Raw genomic sequence first — 23,320 nt, 5'->3', positions numbered from 1 at the left:
AATAAATTTCGGAACCACAGTCCTGTGTGAAGGCGATTAGTTTCTGCTTTTCTCGCGGGCTTTCTCAGTACGCAACTACCATCACGTCGTCGTTGTCTTTTTGTCTTCCGAATCAGGGAATCCTAGTTTTCGTCGTTTTATTTTTCCACAGTGTCAACTGGCAAAAGCTTGCTGCCCCAAAGCTGTCCCTGCTTGGGCTCAGTGACGTCATTATCGCGTGACAACGTAGAAGTCACGTTACCAATTCTGCCCCTTAAATATGACCCCACCTGATGAGGTTCACTGGTCACTGACCAAGGTCAACAAAAAAAAATTGACGTTTCGGGAGCGCTACGGCTCCCTTGTTCACAATGAGCCCTTGTGAACAAGGGAGCCGTAGCGCTCCCGAAACGTCAATTTTTTTTTGTTGACCTTGGTCAGTGACCAGTGCCCTCATTGTGAACAAGGGAGCCGTAGCGCTCCCGAAACGTCAATTTTTTTTTGTTGACCTTGGTCAGTGACCAGTGAACCTCATCAAGCCATGATTCCTGACCAGACGGTATGCCGTCGAACCCTCGACTACATCACTTTACGCCATGACCCCACCTATTACACATACGCGGCCACTGTGACTCCCTTCAAAGCAAGCAGTCAAACTCGTGCCACGCCATTACATGAACGCCGCCCCAGGAATTTGTTAGTGCGAACACACATTACTTAACACGGTCCCAACCAAGAATCTTGTGTGAAGCCTACGAGTAACTCTGGTAAGCTCGGGTTAGTTCGGAGCAGCGTCGCGCCAGCTGTAGCCAATGGGAGGGTGACCTTGAGGGTGACCATGGCCAAACTTAGCACAGCAACAGCCCATGCCGCCCGTGCCCAGTAACAGAAGTGCTGACCACCCAGCAAAGCAAAAAGCAAAACTATGAGCCAATCATGGTTGGCGAAAGTATTAGTTTAGACTGCAGTCTAAATTAATACTTTCGCACGTCAACTGGATTTAGGTATACGTTAAAACCCTACCACAATTTTTTTTCTAAAGAGGAACACTTCCTGCCATTAGGCTTTAAAAAAATTGCTCGGAGTACGAGGTGCCATTGTCAGCGAACCTGTTGGGACCTCGTGGGGCCATTATTCGCTGAAGTAATGACTCCGTCCCTTCAGCGCCAACAGAGTCCGCATTCCACGCGTATTATTTTCTAAGACAAATTGGCTCCTGTCACACTGCGCTTGCTACACCGTCATTGGATAACAGCTTCTCGAGCGTCCCGTTTCGTCAACGACAAATAGGGTGTGCAACCGCGCAAGAAACGGAATCCGACCTGGAAATTCAATCCAGCGCCGTGAGGCAGAGGCGGTGCTGCAAGTGCCCGCTGTACACGCCTGGGTGCGGCAGTAATGTGTAGTGGTGGGCGTGGTGGTGTCCACGCTGGTGTCTCGCAAGGAACGATACGTGCTCGGAAATCTGAGACAGCCTTGCTAAGAAGCCCGGCGCAACATTCGTTGCACGGGCTATTATCCAAAAGGTCACCGCCGCCAGCACCAGTGCGCTTCCTTGTTAGACATCGGTTGGTCTGGTGACACCAGTCGAGCTTTTAGGCACGAGAGAGCTTAAGTCGACACTCAAAAAGCAGGTTTATTAGTTGTCATACATGGATCCATAAGAAATTACAATGATTAAAAGAAAATAAACGCTAGTAATTAAACGGGGGCGCTGTGGGCATTAAGTGTGTACAGGTAAACCAAGAACATAGCAAGAAATATGTCTGTTAAATATTTCTCGGACCTGTATCTTCAGCCGGTCGTAGAAAAAGTGCAGTTACACAAAAGCTCAGAAGTGGTTGTCAAGGCATGTTGTTCTACTAGACGCAGTATTATTCGAGAAGGGGCCTTATGAAAGTGTTTCGCAGTATTCTTGCGTAGAATATAAATAGCTTAGGCCGAGGCGATTACCAGAGAAGAATACCTGATAATTAATTATTGCTTTAGTGTCAGATAGATGTGTATCTTGTTTGGTACATAAGGCGCACCGTTGTGGGGACTCCCGATAAACTTCAGCCATAAAAGTCTAACAAACACAGATTTATCAGCATATGGTTGTCTTTTACAGCGGTAACTTTATTATTCGATAGCATAGAAGCCTCACTGAAGCAAAAAGCCGGTGGCCAGAAAATTCCTCATCGTCTGGCAGGCAGTGACGCCATCAGTGATGTCACGAGATGAGAAATAGGATTAGCTGGAGGGACGTGGTGTCAGCAGAGAGGCAGTGACGTCATCACACCAGGTTCGCCTGTGTGAAGCCTCCACCTGCAAACGTGGTAGGTGGTATGTGGGCCATGGAAAAAGCTGGGGATGAGCACTGCTCTGGTTAAGCAACCTGGGACTCATGAGCCCCACCAATAATTTTCAGCAAAGGCATAAACAGTTCGAATGATATCCCCTTGCCAACACATGACTGAAATAGGTGTCCCCCAAGTTCCTGGCATCGTTCTTCACACCCACAATTACTAAAGACTCCCACACTCCTACAGATCCCACACTTCTTTCCCAGAGTTACTTCAAACTCAAACTAGCATGGCAGTGTAGCACTGCTTAGGCTAATAATGCAGTGTGTGCCCCACAAGTTCATACTGCGACTTTTCAGCAGTCATTATTCCTGCGCACAGTACGGAGCTTTAATGGCCTGCCCACCGAACATGACACCACCATCGACTCACTAGCAATCAAGCGGCTCATAGAAGTAATTTCTTCGTGATTTTTGCTATATTTGTTTACCAGGTGACTGACTGGCTGATGTTTCTGAGAGGAAGAAGGAAAAGGAAAGGGAACGGGCCTGCCTACCGGCTCAAGCCGAGCCACGCTCGCTGCCGCGTGCTGAAAGTAGGAGAGTTAAAGGATAGGAGAGCAAAGATAGAAAGAAAAGACGCGCCGAGGTAATATGCCCGGGCCGATCCCGGAGGCAGTGCAATACCGGGCCGACCCGTGCCAGAGTACTTCAAGCCAAGCACTCCGCCATATTCAAAAAGTAAGTTTAACATCCTAGGTCCAAGGACCCGCGGCAGATATTAAATCAGGTATCAGGTATTTACCATTACAGTTATCAGGTGTTTACCAGGCAACACCCACTCCCTTATTTAATACCTAACCACGAAATCCGCGAGGAATCAAATAAAGAAATCAACAACTGAAGAATCCACGTTGCTCCACCCGTGCTATTGCTGTAATTCGCATCACCACAAAGGTAACCGTCCGGTCATTTTTTTTTTTGCATATCGTCTCCACCGGAAGACAGCCACATTTGCGGAATCGACCCCTCGATCTCGTGTTCAGCGGACCGAACTCCGCGGCTGATGGTCGAAAAAAGTTTCCTTATAAAGAGGCTTCGCTTTAAGTTAGACGTCACCGGCTAACCACGTATTTTTTTTTTTAATCCGAACTACGATGTTCAGGAACTGCGTCTGCTGGAACTAGCTTCATAACCCATGGCAGCTCAGAGATAACGTTCTTCCCGCTTACTTGGAGCCGACATTTTTATCTCGTTAGTCATGTCCATACCTTCCAGTTAAAAGCTCTTGCTTCGCCATGCGCAAATACATAGAGGGATGAAAGTTATAACTCAGGAAACCACTAACGGGGGTGGGGGGGGGGGGGGGGGGGGGGGCATTACAAATCAGGGTGGCATGGCTGAGCTAATGACTGTGGCCGTCTATAAAGCTTGACTGAGACGAGAAAATGTTTGGTCCATGGTTATAACTAGTCTTGTTCTATTTGACGCGTGTTACAAAGGGGATGATATGAAACACAGCTAGGAGATGGCATCGGAGAGTCGCCTAAACTTCAGACAAGCGCAACAAAAGGTTGAAGGAGGTCGTTGACCGCAGACAATAAAGCAATGCCGACCGACTGTATAAACCACAAAAATGATATTTAAAAACACTTGAAACTGTCAGTTACTTGCGAGAAAAACTTTTCAGAATCAGTTCCGGTAATAACTTTATCAGAAAGTTTGTTCCATGACCGAATAGCTACCTGTGACGGTTAGGAATAAAACGAAGATTGACGCACGAGCGGAAGAAAAACTTCCCAAGAGTTATCGGTCCTAGCAGAGATGTGGGCAGGAGACAAAAAAAAAAACAGACGCTTTTGGCGAGGCATTGTTTAAAATATTTCGAAAAAAAACGTCCCATCTTGAATCGCTTGTTAACAAGGCTTTAGACGCAAGCATAGGCCTATTCCTTCAGAACCTTGACAGCTCTCGTTAGGATCAGTATGTAGAAACAATGTCATTCCGATTGTATTACTTTTTATTCTTCTTGCTCTTTGACAGTAGCTTAAAAGGCGTCGCGTCTTCGCTATCACTGAGGCCTTCAAGTATACGCGGAGACGGGAAAAAGCACATTTTAATTAAAGTAAGAAAATACTTATTGCTGCAAACTTCTCCTGAAACTCTCTTCTTTTTGACTGAATTTAGTGTTGGATTTAGCCCGTGCCTTCATCATCACTGATGTATGACACGGCTGTCTCTGTCACATCATAGCCACACAGGGGGAGGCATAAGGTCTTGAACCTTTTTCTCTTGCAGGGTATCTCATTCACGTTCTATTGAAATACAGCGGGCTCATCGATACTCAATCGGTCACACTGCTTTTCAAGTCCAGCCCTCACTCTCCTGACGCGCGCACGTGCAAGTTCCCTCCCACAGCGATACCACGTGACCAGCAGCGACCTTATAACATAGCAAGAACCGCGGCGCGCGAAAGGCGTGAACTGACCGCAAGCCACGCAGGGTCCTGACGGGTCGACCTTTGACCCTCTTGCGTCTTACCAGCCGCTCGCCACCCGCCTTGCCGTACTTAAAGCACGTACCTCTACCCTTTCTCCCGCAGCCCTTGCCCTCACTCGTACCCTGCGGCGGATTGACCGGCCCGTTCGGACGCGAAATGACGGTGGCCACATCAGCGCTGGTGCGATTACCACGACGCGTGCCTCTGGAGACGAGGTCACGATGCAAGAGGGGAACGCTCTTACATGGAAGGGCCCCCATACGCGTGGCGGATTCTTTCGCGCTATCGAGCACTGTTCGGTAAGGCCACCTCGGAAACCGCGGCCGTGCGCACCGATCACACAAAGGCACTCGTGGTCAGTGATGGAACGGGGTGGACGGGGCTAAGCCATCCGGAAGAGGATTGCGGGCAACGGAAGGAAGTTGGAGGGAAACGAGGCGGCCCCGCTTGGGTGCCATTGCCGGAAGCTGTCATTCTGACTGACCGGCTACATCTGGGACGCCTGTCGGACACGTCCGCGATCGAAAATTCCGCTGCCAAGCCCAGCCCTCGCTGTGGTTGTTGGCGCCGTCGCGGCTGACAGGGTATCAGAAGAAGCGGGCGTGCAGACGCCGCTAGCAAAGGAAAGGATTGAACGAGCTGGCTCTGTTTATTACTTTTTGACTCCCAGGTGGCGCGCGCGAATCAATTTTCGTCAGCTTTGCGTTTACGATTTCGCTTGGGCGAATAAGAAAAAAAAAGAGACAGGTCGCAGGGGAGTTGGGAGTAGGAATCGTCTGCGACGCGTCTGTGAAAGACCACACGCATGCGCGAACGTCACGCAGGGTCCCAGTGCGCATGCGCAAACGTGGGTCACGTCGTCTGGTTCGATCCTGTCACGAACAGACGACATAACTTTGTGTCCATTCGCTGACTTCTGTCAGAATAAGGTTGCAAAACGTAGCCGACACTGATTGTTTACTGTATCTGTCATATGGAGGTTTTCCACTGCTGTTCATCTTTTTGTAGCTTTGAAATGGTAAAGCAAAGATAAAGTCTAGAATGATGCGACACGAAAGAACGACTTCGGTTCTACTAGTGCGAACGCTCCGACTAGCTGAATATATTTGGCGTCGTTTTTGTTAGTCGCTGGATTGTTTATTGCCTCTGTGCGTACCTTTTGATTGTAGTCATGAGGTCGTGGCTTTTATAACCGGCCTTGTCGGCGCTATGTCAGAGTAGACAACGGGAGAAAAAACCATCTGCTGAAACTCCTGTGCACCTTCAGAACTCCACGTTCACAATGACCCCTTTCATATCGCAGACCTAGCTTTCGAGCATACGGATTCAAAAATTTTATACATATTTAAGCATAAAACATATCGGTATAGTTCTGCGACCACGCAGGTGAGCTTTCTATACTGCGAGAACGCTTGTGGGAGTCGATTATATATTCATAAGGTTTTACTGCCGAGTTGCTTTATGGGAGAAAGGCTGCACTTCACGGCTGGACATTGAATACTGGTCATGAAACGGCAGTTATAGTGTCACCGTAGCTGAAATGAAAAGCAGAGAAGTGATTGTCATAATATGTCACGCCTCAGTCAGTTTCAATATTCCGCTGTCTTACAATACACTGAAAGATTTTCATACTCAAAAACATTATGTCTGCAGTGAAGAGGGATCCAACAGAATATCGAGCAGATTCTTGCGACATTTTTTAGTCTTACGTCACACCCTATACCAGAGTTCATTCAGTGGTGCATGAAATAGTCAATTTCTCAGAAATAATAGAACTTCTTGCGATGCGTATTTTATTTATTATTCTGCTTTTATAACGCGACGCTTGAAAGCCATCTGTGCGTAAACAGACCGCACTAACGTTTTCCACTCTAAGAGCAATTAATCTCACCTTTCGCACTGAAGTGAACACTTATACCACTTATGTGCTAACATTCGCGCACTAAATGCACGCCGGAGTGCTTTGCGCAAAGCACTTCGCCTTTTCGCCCGCTACCCGGCCCTGCTTCGCAAGCAGACGACACTCGCGTTCGCTCGAAGCAGACGGCTATACATCTCCGCGCAGACGACACCGCGGCGCGCCAGTCGGTGCGCCGAGGACATTTCAGTTGCGCCCGCATACAAAACCGCGTCGCAGACAACCGCGCCAAAATGCAAGTCGTTATCTCTATGCGCAACCTTTGGCGCATAGCGACCTACAGGGCCACTCACCCGAAAGCTTCGCGAAATACTGTAATTTGCCTTTCGCTGAATGGCCAGGGAGGCTGCGCGCATGACGTAACAGCGGCGCGGAACGGAATAGGGGAGAGAAAAGAAAAAACCGTGGCGCAGCCACCCCAGTGACGCGCGTCGTCTGCACGCACCGTGACGCGCCATCTTTGTTTCGGCGCGGAATGTACCGTATTCATCCGCGTACTATAGGCAAGGCCATTTTGCCAGGATCTGAAATTTAAAACAAGGAACCGGCCACGGTGGGTGAGTGCATATAGCGTTCGGATCATAAGCCTTAGGTAGTGGGTTCGATTCGCGGTAGCGGCGGTAGCATTACGGTGCAGGCATAATGTGAAGACGCCCGTGTGCTGTACAATGTCAGTGTATCGTAAAGAACCTGAAGTGGTCGAAATTAATCAGGAGCCCTCCACTACTCCTTCCCCCATAGTCCAAATGTAGCTTTGGGGTGTTGAATTCAGCTCACCATATTATGGCCTGCAGTATAGGGAATTGACTTGTAAGGAATTTAACAGTAGGGAATGGAGTCTTTTTGGAAATTTAGAATTAAAAATTCCTGTCAGTCGCAGCAAGGAAAACGCCTGCTGACATCTTGCCTACTGACCTATCACACTACAAGAGCAAAGTGGTTTTATACGCGTACAAAAACCATATCTGCATCGAACTTTTATTGGGATAGTATTAGAAGCCTGATTTGGACAAAATACGTCTTCGCTCATAAAATTTCCCCCACTGCCAGGAGGTGCATGGTGTATAGACTTGCTATAGACTCTATCGCCTCCCTATAAATATTCCTTTTTTTCTACTCATAGTCTATAGACTTTCTATAGGAAAGGTCTATTAAATATGCAAAGCCATAAATCTATACAATGTCTATATACTGCCTATGGGATTTGTGCTGTCTATAGAGTAGTCTATAGGATTTGTCTGGAGAAAATCTATAGTCTTTATAGCTCAACGACTATGGACAGTCTATAGACTATCTTAACATTTTTATAAGGGACATTGTAGCTAAGCGCTCCTGTGAATACTTTTCCGCATGCAGCTTCGCGCTGTTGAGGATAAAAAATATAGAGTATTGTGCTCGTAAATAATTCCGCTTTCCACCGATAGCGGCTGAGGCTGCAGCTCCAGGATGCCGATGGCACTCTAGGCTTTGTGCTACATTTTTTAGTCGGCCGCAGGCATGCAATTATCAGGGTAACATAACATTTTCCTTTCTCGTTTCATGAAAGAAAGGTCGCCGGCCAATTTTCCGGTTGACTTGTACGTGTGGAAAAACGGGACTCTTTCCTCGCTTCACTCAATCCTCGTTTTGTTTCTTTTTCCTTCCGCTCCAGGTATGCATTCTTTGTGGCGCACCAGCGCTTTCTCGTCAGCCCTGACCCAATTAGGTGCCCGCCGCTTAATTAGCAAATTGTCAGGTTTGTGCGGGCCACGAAGCAGAATCAAAGCACACGCCGTAGTATTGTCTTCCTTCCCGCTGCTATGCTACGGGAGGAAGACCAGTGCGTCCTCTTCGCTAGACATAACTGCAGCACTCCGGGTACTCTAACCCTACTATTAATCTAATAACTCAAACTGTTACTGCACTAACTCTAACGTTTACTGTAATGTGATCAACTGTACTCATTTATCTCTGCTCTGTTCCTATCCAATCAATGGGTGTACTTTAACAGAGCTTGTGCTCAACAACTCAGCTGCACCAATTTTACAGCGATTCACAGAGACTCACTAAACTCCAGTGTACTGACAAGAGCAAGTTGTCGGACTGGTTGGTACTGCATACCTGTGCATCTCTCACTTCCTGTGTCCTTGTTCCACATGCTGTCTTTTTTTTTTCAGTATCCAGTGTGCAAAGTCTACCTGTGCTTTTCTTCAAACCTACTCTTCATAAACAAACTGTGGCTCTGCTCATGCAGTCACTATACTCAATTCTTCTCTACTCGGTCCTGTCACTGTACAGTGACAAGTATCATATTCCACTCTACTGCACTCTAACTTGAACACTAACTCTATAGTCATAGTTGCTCAAGCAGAAACTGTACCCATTTCTACTCTACTCACTCTTCAACAGTGAGTCTACAGTGACACGCATTCTATTCAGCTCTACTCTACTCTAACTTCAACAGTAACTGTATAGCCACAGTTGCTCAAGCTAGAACTTTACTCAATTCTACTCTGCTTTTCCGTAACAGTGACTCTACAGCGACACGTATTCAATTGCGCTCTATTGTACTCTAACTTGAACTGTGACTCTATATTAACACTACTCATATTTAAAAAAACTGTGCAGAATAACACAGGATGAGAGGGAGAAACACGCACACACGAGCGCAAATACGTGTGTGCGCGTTTCTCCCTCCCGTCCTGTGTTATTGTGCGCAAAGTTTTTAAAATATGTCGCTACACCAACTGCCCCAACGTTCTACCCTATTAACACTACTCAGCTCTACTCCACTCTAGTAAACGGTGACTCCATTATACACTGCAGTGAAGGTCCGCCATGTGTTTCCTTTCATGCTCTTTGTTTCCTTGTCAAGCCGGCAATGTTTCCACAGGCGCCCTTTCACGCTGTCGAAATGAGGGGACCTATGCTTCGCTCCATCAACGTGACGGGTCAAAAAAGTGGATTAGCTTCGGTCGCCCGTTGGCTAAGAGCCTGTATGGCAGCCTGGCTACGGGAGTATGCGTCGGTGTCTCTCTCGTGCGAGCCAACGCTAATTGAATTAGCGGCGCGTGCTCCGACTTTTGAACGCAAACTCCGACGCCCTGTCAACTAGAAACACCGCGTGTCAGTTCGAACAAAGAACAGGTGTCAACGGCGCGGATGCCACTTCAGTGTTTACGCAAAGCCGGGTATGAGGTAACCTGGCCCGTACGCGTGACGTTAAGCCTAGAATGAATAGGCTAAATTGCTGGCCATGTTCACCCCCCCCCCCCCCCTCTCTCCTCCCCATTTCTGCAAAGCGAAAGAGGCCTGAAGGAAAGCTGGTACAATTTTAATTTCTCTATTGAGTTACAGCGAGAGCTGTAGCGTATGTGCGCCAAGTTTTTACTTACGACATACGAAGCAAGTGTAGTTATTACTCTTGAAGAAAAGCCGTCTACTAGCACATCTCTAACAGTTTTCGCTCTACAATATGCACAAGCCAGAGGTTCATCAGTGCTCCAACCAGTCACCTCACAGCTCATCACGCAGGAATACTGGATCAGGTGGAGCAGTAGATGCTGAAGGACTCTTGTAGGGCGCCAGTTAGATACCAGGCGCAGGTTTTGAGCAGGTCGGCGTCCGTGTTTGATTTTGGTCACTGGTCTCGTGGGATGCCTGCAAATCGTGCGTGTGTTGGATGCCGGAAATAGCGGCGGGGTCGGATGTCTGGGCATGCGGTCCCTGTACGGGCATACATGGTCAGATATGTGCGTAGGCTTTCGCATGGCGTTGTAATATTTGTTTATTTATTCATTTATTAATGCAAGAGCGTTATATGTCTCATTAGCACAGAAGCCGGCGCCCGTCGCTGTGGATGGCAAGAAATAACGTCAGCATGCTCTCGCATCACGTGATCAGTAGACCGTAAGATAGGGAAGTCTACAGCAAAGGAAAGAGTTAAAGTTTCTCCCGAAGTACGCAACCCATTGGCCACTAAACCGCGATACATGGCGAACAAAGATGATCTTAGTGTATGCATTTGCTTACGATTGCATGGTAATGAGCAAGTCTGTCATTGGAAAGAAAGGAATCGTTAATGAACCTCGCAACGGAGCTGACGATGAGACAGTAGCTTTCACATTCAAACCACGTAAGCAGTGTTAAGTGCTCTCCGTAACTTTTCATTGCTTATTTATTGTGGCCTTAAATTACCGCTATTTTCATAAAAAGCCCTGGAGCTATTAATGCAATAATTATCTCTCAGCTGTAATCTGAAGCAACGTGTGAAGCAAGAGATCGAGCTGCAATATCGAACTGAAGATTCTCCTTCCCACACAAAGCACTCACTAGAGAACACAAGAATTACTTCTACTCCTAAGCTGCCGCGGTGGCTGAGTGGTTAGGGGGCTCGGCTGCTGGCCCGAAAGACGCGGGTTCGGTCCCGGCCGCGGCGGTCGAATTTCGATGGAGGCGGAATTCTAGAAGCCCGTGTACTGTGCAATGTCAGTGCACGTTAAAGAACCGCAGGTTGTCGAAATTTCCGAAGCCCTTCACTCGGCGTCCCTCATAGCCTGAGTCGCTTTTGGACGTTAAAACCCCTATAAACCAAACCAAACTTCTGCTCCTACAAGCACAAAAGACATCTTTATACACAATACTCAGGTACCTCGCAATGCATGGCTTCGCAGTCAGTTCCTACTATGCAGATTTTGCACTGTACAACCCTCATGTTCACAAATTTTATTGAACCGGCCTGAAAAAATTAATTGCCAAAACCAGAAACATGAAATCTCTCCTAGTCTCTGAACCTGTATGGCTGAAGCCACAGCTTCAATAGTCCACTTAGTTTTATTCAAGCATATAAAGCTAAGCATTTCAACCACAATAAAAACTAACTTCTAAGTTATGCGTTTGGCTGCACTAACGTGACGTGTTGCACGCGTGCATAAACGCTCTGCTGCGTGTTTTCCTGTTCGACGGCTGGTGGCCGACATCATGTATTGAACTGCGCGGTTGCCAAACCTCGTGTCATGGCAAAACTGTCAGCCCCGTTAAGTGGTTGCCTAAGTCTGAGTTCTGACAAGCTGGATTACAGTCGCGCTGATCTGCCGAAAGCAAAATGACAAACACAATAGCAAGGTCGGACCACTGACACCCCACTGTTTTTTGCACGGCTCACTAGCCTCCTGGTAACAATGTAATCACTACAGGCGGCGCGTTCGTCAAAGTGACGGTGTTGATTAACAAGACTTCTTCGCTGACAACCCGGAACTTAATTGGCTTTCGCGATAACAAGTATCGGCTTATAACAATGGGACGCAATATTCATTTACCGGTGACCTTCACTGGGTGACCCGCGAGCCTGATGAAGTGAATGCTCAAGCCTTTGTACGCATTCCAGGCCCTTGGACCACCCTTTTAATGGCTGCACGGAATATAGGAGCTTTGATCTTGAGGCGCTGTCTACCGGCCCTTCAATAACCGTAGCAAGGACGCACCTGGTGGAGAAACTAGTAATTAGTGGCACGGCTTGGTCTGTGCTTCTCTCATGATGCGTGCATTCCCAATCGTCATGGTCCCAACTCACCACAAATTGAAAACCGCTTGACGATGGGACTTCCAAACAAGAACAATGGTGCACAACAAACTAAACTGAAATTCCAAGCTAGGAAAACCAACAAGACGACCTGGTGTTGAAATTAGTTATGTTACCTGCTATTTTTGTGTCAAGTACAGGTGCTGCTTCCAGTGCCTTTTATTCCACTTTTCTTTTATCTTCTTGGTGTTTCGTGTTGCACGCAAATTGTTTTATTGACCCAAAGCGTTAAAAGTAAACTGCGGTTAACTCTGGCTGTGCTCTCGCTAGAAATTTGTTCCGGACTGGAAAAGCAAATGACCAAAAAATGCACTAAGGCATTTGGACTTCATGGCATTTCTGCCTTCCCATCTAATAATTTACAAGAACGACCCCAAATAATCAAGGAGAGATGCGCCACTCTGCAGTATTGGCTAAGGCAGGCTAAGACAGATACAAGACGCAGCTCAAGAACGCAGCGGCAAACACCCTTCAAAAGAAGCATTCCAGCCTTCCAACCCTATTCGTCTGCCTGTCGTCATGACTTTGTGGTCTACCACTTTGCAGTACCTACTTCTTTGGCGTTGCAGGTGACTAGTAGTTGGAAGGTGACTGACCGTGACGTCAAGGCAATAGGTTCGCGAACTTGGTTGAATACCTTATGTCAGTGTTTCGTACTTGAGTTGTATGAGACCGTAGACACGAGATCACCGAAACAAATTCCGGCCTTGACGGCCCGATATCGAAAGAGGAGAAGTTAAGAACTACCCTGTTTTATACGATGTCAATGCTCGTTGAAGAACCTCGAGTGAGGAATATTCAATCCGGATTCCTTCACATAGGTGTCCTTCATAGCCGACCAGTAGCTCGGGGACATTGATCCCACAAGACAATGACGAATCAAGCGCAGGCGAGTTTACATAAGGCTGCTTTCTCACGTCCCGAAATCGTCGCACTGTGATGACGTCACTTCCAGCACGTACACCGTGCGTATAGACAACAAAAGCCTCGGGCGACGACAGCGCAATAAAAGTGGACGTGCTATCCCTCCACTCTCCGACGGACAATTTGGAAAGCTGCATACGCATTCTGTAGCCGGGACCTTCCCCGCGTTCACATGCCTGACTCCATCGCATTGCGAGCCAGTGACAACGCCGCACGCATAACAAGGCGCTTCGCTCCATCGAACGCTTCACGCGCGAGACGCGACGCATCGGGCGAACTGAGGAGGAGGAGGCGTGACGCGCTCTTCGCGTCTGGGCCGCTTATAAGTCGGCCGAGCACGGAGCGCGCTTTCTCGTTCGCTACGTGACCGGGTTTTGGGACGAGCACGAAATCGCGAGTGCGTGAGCTGCCCACAGCTATAGCTGCGTCTCTTTTTCCACCCGTGAGCCGTGGGTATTGGCGCCGACTGCGGGGCGCTGGTGTATTCGGTATATATGTGGGCATGCATGCGTACAATGCATATAGCCACGTTTCGTGTCGCAACTTCAGTGCTGTGCTGTAGAGCGTGCGATGGGGCTCAGTCGGGCGGAAGAACTTTCTCCCCCGTCGCATTGTGTCAGTTTTTTTCACTGCACACTTTCGTTAGCGGCGGTGTTTGAATATCTGACTTGGACGTGCGGCTTCGGTGTCACCGTCAAAGGTATTTATTTGTGTTTATGTCCACTGAGGTCTAGTACAATATCATGGTGGGGTGGGTACAGAAAAATACACACACACATACATTAAAACGGCGAAGTTGTCACGCACAAAGCGGTTGCAGAGATTTCTCGAACAGAGGTAACAATTTTTTGGAATAGCCTCGTTATACGGGCTATCCCAATCCACGATCGTCCTCGGGAAGAAACACTTGAAGAAGTTATTCCATCCATGAAAATGAATTATTGCTGGAGCATGCCTCCGTCTCCTGTTATAGTTTGGTTTGGTTCATGGGGCTTAACGTCCTAAAGCTACTCAGGCTATGAGGGAGTAAGCAAAAACATAGGAAGCATTAAGGTTGTAATGTTTTTCGACTAACTGCAAGAAAAACTTAGCTAGAAACAAAAATTTGCACTCACGGGCCGGGCGTAATCCGCCCCCTTTCAAACGGTTGGCAACGGGATTATATCGCCATATTTATTATAAATAAACATCACTACCTTGTTTCATGTTCTTTCTAGTTGGTTAATATTAGCTAAGGTAGCTGAAATTGGTTAATATTGGCTAAGGTAACCGAAAACAACCACTTCATCAGCTGGGCAGTCAAGTGTGTGGGCCTACAAACAAAAGGGTGCTTGAGCAAGGTAGTACTCAGTAAACAGTTAGGAGTAAAAGAGGGAACAAACAGTCCTTTAAAGCACTCCACTTTATAAATGGGGGTACGCAAGAGGAGAACTTACCCTCTTCTTACCCCCGTATAGACTTATTGGAGTTTAGGGTGTAGGCCTTTTCCTGAATTTGACTCCAGTACTAAGGCTTGTCAGAAAAGAGTTGTACAGACAACGCCGCATCCTATGGACATTCACAGGATGTTAAGCATGTCCCACAGTTGCGTGGTTCAGGTTTGGAAAGCATCCGAGGCAAAGCGCCCAAAGATGTCTTCGGCACGTCTGGAAACGTCCGTGTTCAGGACGTTGTTATGAGTGCGTGCCCTTCTATCTTTTATCCTCTACGAGCCGTTGGCCTCAGGAATGTCGAAAAGTTGTTAGACGAATTATATTCGTGCGTGTGCATTCGACTCCTTTTTTTTTCATGTTCATCCATGGCCCGTTCACACTGCGTCATTTTTGAGATACCCCTCTCGTGGCTGCCAGGAGACTGCGCACAGGACGTCCGAATATAAATGGGTTGTCCGACGGATGCTTGTTCTTTTGTGGGTTGCATTATTCAAAGCGCTCTCTGCCACAACGAAGGATGAGCGAACCTCACAATATGCGCTTTCCACAAATTGCATCAGTGGTCACCTGATCATGCTATAGGTCTATACGTAGGCGTTGTCCTGGGATGTGTTGCATAGCTGCTGTCTTTCTCTCGCAGACGTTACTGAAAAGTTTGCGGTGATAGGGAAATGGGCAGCTGGCAGACGCTATTGGAGGTTATTAGGAGAGCGACCATGGGACGTTTACGGGCTGAGGATGACGATCGACATCCCTCTCACATCTCCGAGAGCACCGGGAGTGGTCTAAAATGCGGGAGGTTTTCTGAGCTGGAATTTATGTGACCTACTTTTCACGTTGTCTTACCTTTTCTACGGGTTAAGATCAAGGATTCCGCTCAAGTTCAGTCTCCGACTCTAGCGACTTCTCGAGGGCATCGCCATCACTTTACTCACTGGGGTGACTGGGCACGAAGAGATATGCGGGTCTTCGCACGTGCTCTGAATCGCTGCGCGGGATCACGAAGCTGAGAGGCGCCGAAACCGACGGTTGTCAGTGATGAAACTCGCATGCTTATATAAACGAGAAGAAACTCGCAACGATGTTTCTTTCCCTGTAAATGCTTGACCGAGTTTCTTGGATACTTTACCTCTTTTTATTCATTTCATGCTCTTGGGTCGAACAGTAAATTTCGCACTGCGATTTTTCAATGCCCGGCCTCTCTGCGGAAGGGAAATTTTTTGCGAGATGGTGGTGTTTTCACCTTTGGCAAGAGCTGAAAGAGAGGTCTGTTGGTCGTACTAAATCAAAATGAGGGTGAAATGACGCAAAAGTTGTTGGAAGATGTGTCAAGCAGTTTAAAACCGGCAAGTCTTCATTAAAGACCAAAATCGTTCGCGTCTCGTCAGTTGTTAGACTAAAGCTTCCTGTTCACTAAGAATTGCAACAGCGATGTTAAATTCAAAGAACGCCAAGTGAACCCACGCATCGTGAACTTTCAGAACAAGGTTTCCTTAGTACATGGCTGTCTTCATATCTCGGAGGGCTGCCAGGCCCTGCATATCAGAAAAAAAAAACATTTGCTACAGCGCTGAGAAGCAGTTGCCTAACAAAAACATCCTTCAGCTTGCTCTATATTGAGGCGGAAAAAGGAAAAAAATGTTGCAAGTGTTCAATTCAAATATACACAATTCGTAACTTCAGCATGTCTACGCGGCAAAGTTCTGATGATGATCTTACTTCTCTTCTATTGGTTTATCCTCGATAAAAGATGCGCCGATCACAAAGATCGCCGGTAGACTTCTGTTTCTGAGATCAAAGTACACAGCTCTTGCAATACATGAATGTAACACCACTTTTGCATTAATGCAGCATCTGGTTAACTATTATAACTAGTCGAACCGTACATTCCATAAGCTGTGACCTCTTGTTCAAACTCAAAGCAGTGTCTTACAATGCTTCATGGAAGAACGCTACCTGACGACCACACGTCTTATCTAGCCTGTAGATATTATCACGCAATGTCTCGAACTGCAGCCCGAACCACCTCCTCACGCGCACTTCATTCCCGATAACAAGGCTAGTTGCGCTGTAACACGATGGCAAAGAACGCGCGGATCTCGGCGCGGGGCCTCAAGGCTGACCCTGCTTCGAAGTCCGCGTCCTTCACACCGCAAACATAACGTGCTCCCAAATGCCTCGACCAGCAACCCTGAGCCCCACACCTCCATTATCTTCCGAGCCTTCCGCCCTCTCTTTGACCCAGCACGTGATCGCGATTGGAGAGGTTCTCTTAACAAGACGCCGAGGGGAAGCAAGCAGCCTCCATTTTTCTTTCCAGCACTGCCGAACCCTCATCACATCCCAGTCCTTCTTCTCCGCGAACTCCCAGCGAAATCGTCTTCGTCTTGCAGACCTCTTCTTCGTCCGTGAGGTCGTCTGCATAATCGCGGGCGCGAACGCGTTTTTACCCCCCCCTGCCATTGTTTCAGACGAGCGCGCGGGATGCAGCTGGCTATCCCCACGCGCGCACCATAACCTTGTTGTTCGCGGGCCACTATGGCGCCGGCGGGCCCCGCTGGCAGACGATGCGTTTCTACCGCGCTCGTCTGCCTCGCATAAGTTATGCAGGCGTCTTTTGCCCCGAGCGTGAGCACCGTTGCATACAATGGCGCTGTGGGAGGCAGATGCAGAGAGGGATCAGAACGGAGGTTCCGCTATGAGGTACTTAAACGCCCGCAAGCGTTGCCTCCTCGTTTGGCGTATAACTTGAGACCGCTTTCGCCAGCGTGTTTCACTCTGCGAATTCAAGTTTTTGTGCAAGCTGCGCCCGGTATCTTATGAGCGTGACGACTTGCATTGTTGGTATGCGGTACGTGGGGGTTTAATTTCCAGAAACTACCCAACTGAAAAATGTGTACAGGTTTGAATAGGAGACAAAAAGGATTATGGCACATTTCGTTTACATTATAGGATGAAGCTTCCAAAGCGATTCAGCTTATGAGTGACTCCTTAGTGGAGGGCTCCGTATAACTACCATTACCCGTGGTTAATTACCGTGCACTTACATCACACAGTGAATGCAAGTCGTGGGTTCCAACCCTCCTACTACGGTAGCACTTCGATGGGGGAATTGTGAAAATTCCGAGTACTGTGCATTGTTAGTGCCCGTTAAGAACCCCAGGTGGTCGAAATTATCCGGAGCCCTCCACTACGGCGTCCCTCATAGACTGAGCCGCTTTGGGACGTCCATCCTATAAAGCGAAACCAAATGCGCCATAATCCTATTTGCTGACCCGTTGAAACCTATATACATTTTTCAGTAGGGTACGTGTTCCCTGGGAGGGACAACATAGTGGAAAGCTCCGGATTAACGCGAAGAACCTGGGGCCCTTTAACCGGCACTAAGATATGCGGTCCCATGAAGGGATGATTCTGTTTCGCTGCTCCTCAAACCATACTTCTTTAATTACGCCAATTCATGGTGTTCCCTTGAGCATTTGACTGCCTTTTGGAACGCGAATTTTGGAGCAAGCAGGCAAGCTTTCAGCACTTCTGTAAGCAACAAACAGCTGGACTATATGTATGCGGTTCCTCTGATCTGAACTCTAATCCGCGCTTGCACTAAAACCCGTAAATTCTGGCAACACAGACGGTTGTACCTTGAAGCTTACGGCCTCTGAGTTTCAACTGGTATACTCAATGATCCCTGACCCAGTGAGTTTAGATTAAGTAACATGGCTTCTGATTCGTAGAAGAGGAAAATACGCAGCGCAAAAAAAGCACGGACAACAGAAGAAAAACAAACACTAGCGCTGACTTGTGTTTGTCTTTCTTCCGTCGTCCACGCGTTTGTTGAGCTGCATATTTTCCTCTTCTGTGATGAACCAACGGGCCCAAACTATCACCCTTCATCAGTTCTGATTCGTCACACTCTTGGTAGGTAACACTGACTTTCGCTATACGAGTTGCTGTCAGGCATTCTCTGATTGCGCTGTTTGCTCCAGTGTAGTGACGTAGAAGACCCGCAGCCGGTGGCAGTCTGGAGTCAAACAGAATGCGATCCTTCAGTTTCGTTTGTGATTAAAGGCTGTAAGTCGAACTGTCGCGGATAGCATGTTCGTTGACAGTGCTGTACAGAGAATCAGCAGTTGTGCCTAAGAGTAAATCGGCTGTTGAAAATCTTAGCAGAAAATGAATCAGTGCCCTGCGCAAAGCAGGTTCAACGGCTTCTTCAAGAAATAATCAAAATTCCTCTCAGTTTCCACTGTTTCAGGTATAATACATTTAACGGTGCATGGAAACTTTAGGTTTTAGTTTTTTCCCCGAGGTCTATATAGGAAATGCCTTCCTGACCAAAAGTGTCTAAAAAAAAGAAGTTCAAATAAAATAGAATCAGAAAAAATGCGCTCTGTTTCCTAGCTTCAGGATGTAAGCAGCAGTTCAATAGTGACAACATTCACAAGAAGCGAAATGATGCAAAGCGCCGTCAAGGTTGAAGACATTATCCTGCTTTTTGCAGGTCGTGTTTAAAACGCCAGGTCAGGTTTAACGTGTTTCTCTCTGCAGTGTGCTCTCGCACATCGCATACGTCGGCGCAATTTATTTCTCCCCTTGTGTCGCTTTTTGTTTTCAAAGGAAACAAATGATTTACACTAAATCATTTCAGCGGACCCTGCATAAACCTGCAGTGCCTTATGTCCACGCTCTTCGCAGGCATACTATTATCGTGTCGCACGGTTTAATATTCAAGGACTCGCGACCGCAGTACGCCATCCTTCTGGGTCGTCAGGCTCGTAAGTTATCCGAGACGTTCTACACAGGCCACCCAGAACACTGAAATACGTTTCGAATAAGCAGAGCGACCATTATTCACCAATCAAAAACCCCGCGCGCAACCTTCACGTGATTTGTGCAATGCCTGCGTGAACATTGTGTAAGCTGCACGCTTCTCGTATAAGTTTTCCAGCCTCGAAACTTCGATCAAGCAATGGCCGGGTCGTCTAAAAGTCAAGAAGGTGCGATCTCATTCATGTTATGCGGAGTAATCTGCATTACATCGCGTGGAAACACGTACGCAGACTCAACGTTTTATTCCACGCCATTGTTTTCGAACAGCGCCCTCTCGCGTAATCTCGCTGTTTTCGCAGACGGCACCCTGGGGGCAGCTGCAAAGCAGACGATACTTTTTTTTTTACTCACACTCATCCTTCATGAGTTATGCACAAGCTTCGAGTCCGGCTTTGCGAACAAGAGCGATACGCCGCGGGGGCTTAACCTAATGAAAATGAATTCGTCTGCATTTAATGGGGCAAGCTGTTCCGTCCACGCGCATCGCACAATGCTTTTTCACTTCCTTTCTTACACTCCTGCTTTATTTCTTCGTGTTCAAATCCGAGATCTTTACAGAGGATGTACTCTGAATTCATTATTTCAATTGTTTCCAGTAAATGCAGATAGAGGCAGTTCTTCCGCTTATTTCTGCGATACCAAACCAAAACTTAACCTGTAATGAGTTTTGGTGCTGCCAGACGAAGCTGCTCGAAGAGCAGACGACATAACCAAGCGCACTATTCTGGCACGTGTCAGATGGACATGACTGCCTAGATGCGGGACTAAATTCCGGGTTTTGATATTATTATTATTATTATTATTATTATTATTATTATTATTATTATTATTATTATTATTATTATTATTTACTCAGCTCAATTCAAACATGTGCTCCAGCTCACTTAGGCGTTATCGCTTGTGTGTGGGCCTGGGCAGCCTGGGTTTGCTGTACATGGCTCAGCAGTGAATAAACCACGCACAAACGAGAGCACAAAGCAGATACTTACTCGGGAATGGTTTATGCGATGTAAGACGAACAAATAAAGAAAAAAACGGGCTGTAAAATAATGTTTTCCACCGTTTACACTTTTATGCGCAGAACGAAAACACCGAGAACATGGTAAAAGAAATGATCACTAAATGTAATCATTCAACAACGATCGAAGGAACTTGTTGAGTTGTTTTATTTCGCACTTCTCGGGGCGGTCTGTACTTTGCTGAAGGAATAAGGAATATAATAACTGCGTTTTTTTTTTTCATAAATGCTGAGCGGATAGCGCTTAAGGAAACGCTTAACCGCAAGTTGTGATCAAAGCGATAATTATCTTTTCTTTCATCTAGCACATCTTCAGTGACCATCAGCGCCTGGAGCGAAGGAATTCGGCGCTGTTAATAATTACATACCGGCATGTAACCCAAGCGTCTTAAGCCGTTCTAGCTGCTTAGGCTTCTGCACGACTATGCTTCGCGCAAATCATTCCCCTGACCCTCGTGACTCTGGGAGTGGAGCTTCCCGGGAGCTGGGCGTTGCAAAAGAAGTCATCACCTTCTTTTGTGGCACGCAGTCGGCAAGCGAGATTCGCTTGTTACATCTGCATAAGCCTTACTCACGAACTGCCGAGGCCATTGTTTTATGACCGGCACAGCGCAGGGCTCACGGGCCAAGGAGCGGTCAAAACCACCGGCAAAAAAAAAATTAAGGTAAAGGCGGAGAAAGACAAATACGCAAGGAGGCCGAGCCCCGAGTGCCCCCTCTTGTTCGTCAAGTTGTAGAGCCAGTCGTTAGCACTCGCTAAGGGTTTTGGCATCCAAATGGATTCAAGATGCGTAACTGGCTCTCAGTCTTGCTTCTGTCTTCATCTTGACTATGTGGCTGTTCATACAGCTTTGACTAGGCTTAGGGACGCGCAAGCGGCTTTCAACGTTTCCTCTCCCTTTCCAGTTGCCTGTGTACATGCCTTCTAGCATCCTATTCTAATCATGTACTAATTGTTATTGCCAAAATACAAATCCATTCACTCACATTAACATAGCTTGGGAATGTGTGCTCACTATATTAACATGCTAAGCGCTTCCGCAGGAGAGAAAAAGGCATCCTAAAATTCGTGACGACTCTTAAAGCTTTGTAAAAAGCGCCTGTCTCTTCACGCAGTTAAGTCGCAACCAGAAAAACTTCTAAACCCGGAGTTCTGACACTCGGCTGAACCTTATTCGTAAACAAATAAAGCAGGCTCTGTTAACAGCTGACTTACAGCACTGGTGGATTATACAAGTGCGTTTTTTTTGCTCGATTATAATTTGATTCTGATGAGAAACGGCTGCTTGACCAACTGTAACCATCGATTTGTGTTTGATCTGCGCAAAGTGGGAGTCAGAGTCCGGTTTTCCTGACCACGTCACCCCAAAGAAAGCCGGCCATGAGGCCTGGGAAAAGCTTGTGTGAAATGGAGAAGTGGTGGATATTTGGCAGTGCTGGAAAGATGCCCCTCACCTCCACCATACAAGGCGGATGCTCAAACCACTAGGCCACTGCAGTGGTGCATTTTTTAAATGTTTTAAACATAGCAGTGTACACCATGCGCAATAAAAGAAAGGACAGTGAAGTTGAAAGAAAACAAATGCGCCACACATTTCTCATTGTTGGATCTGCTTACGAATCTTCATATGGGTCAGTTGTCGCAGTTCTCCTCATCGTAGGAATTGCTGAGCAACTCCTATTTGTCTCTTAAGTTACCACTTTTTCTTATTTCTTTTTGTTTTTTGTTGTTAATTCTTAACACACTTCATTCATTCATTCATTCATTCACTCATTCGCTCGTTCGTTCGTTCATTCTATTTTTCTATCCCATATTGCTTTGCCTTTCATTTCTCTACTTTCCTTCTTTCTTTGTAACTCACTTTTCATTCTCTACTTTCTTTTATCGCCTTGTACCTCTCTTTAACATAGCCGAGATTCTTTTCTTTTCATTACCTACATCCATTTTCTTTTTTCCTTCTTGCTATCTTTCTAGCATGGGGTAATGGCGTTCCTCAACTCCACTTCATCGACGTCAAAAACTTTTCCCAGCCTTCATTTCGCTCCGTTTACTTTCTTCTTTTCAGGCTACTAGCGCCATCGCGTCGCCACCTGCCCCTCCCGTGTACTCAGAAAAAAACACCACCCGCGTAAAGGCGGCCTTGCATCCCCGGGCCACATAGTGTCTTACACGCGAACACCGTGAAGCGCTTAGCGAAACTTCTTCATTGTTTCCTGTTCGCACGAGCCTCGACCACAACGTGACCTCACGTCCCCCCTGCAAGCCCGAGCAGGGCAGGTCGTCCCGCCGTCAAAATAAGAAAAGACGCTATAACGACGCCGAAAGAACCCATGCGTCCGCATAGCCTGTTGCGCCAACAAGAGTATAGCTGTTTCCTCGTCGCCTCCGGAAGTAGGGGCGCTTAAGGGAGGAGTGGGCTGGGTAAGCTGGGCAAGGGGTAGAGGAGAGTATAATGGGCTTGGGTCATTAACACGATTTATCTCTTTTCCGCTGTTCCGGTTTTGACAAGACAGTGTCGCCTCGCTTCTATAGGCGCCCAGCGAGTCGCGACACGCTGTATAGGCGCCCTTATTGTTTCTCGTGCTCCGTTTACGGCAGTAATTACGGTCAAATAAAGCCGCTGAGAAGTGATTATCTGGGGTATACGCACCGGAAGCAGCTGGAAGTTTGTGGCTCGGTTGAATGCAAGGGTGATGACGCTACAGGCTTCAGGACTACCATTACACGAGCCCCTCGGGGCAAGGGTCGGCACACGTCTTCTCTTTGAGGGTTATCGCTTTATGTGCGTGTGCGTGTCTTCTGAAATTGTTTTCCGTCAGTCTACAACAGCAGCGGCCTATTATGCGATTTACGACGTACTACGTTTGGATGAA

General features: G+C 47.3%; 1 protein-coding gene and 1 pseudogene across 3 annotated transcripts in view; one reads left to right on the top strand and one right to left on the bottom strand.

Annotated features, from left to right (window-relative positions):
* The window catches only part of LOC144111237 (ATP-binding cassette sub-family G member 8), a 285,626-nt gene that overhangs the window by 189,492 nt on the left and 72,814 nt on the right, over window positions 1-23,320 (top strand). The window lies entirely within an intron of this gene.
* LOC144111548 (U2 spliceosomal RNA) lies at window positions 2,917-3,080 on the bottom strand (annotated as a pseudogene).

The sequence above is a fragment of the Amblyomma americanum genome, chromosome 11 (assembly GCF_052857255.1).
Source record: "Amblyomma americanum isolate KBUSLIRL-KWMA chromosome 11, ASM5285725v1, whole genome shotgun sequence".
Taxonomy (NCBI): Eukaryota; Metazoa; Arthropoda; class Arachnida; order Ixodida; family Ixodidae; genus Amblyomma; species Amblyomma americanum.
This window is presented reverse-complemented; position numbering and strand designations above follow the sequence as displayed.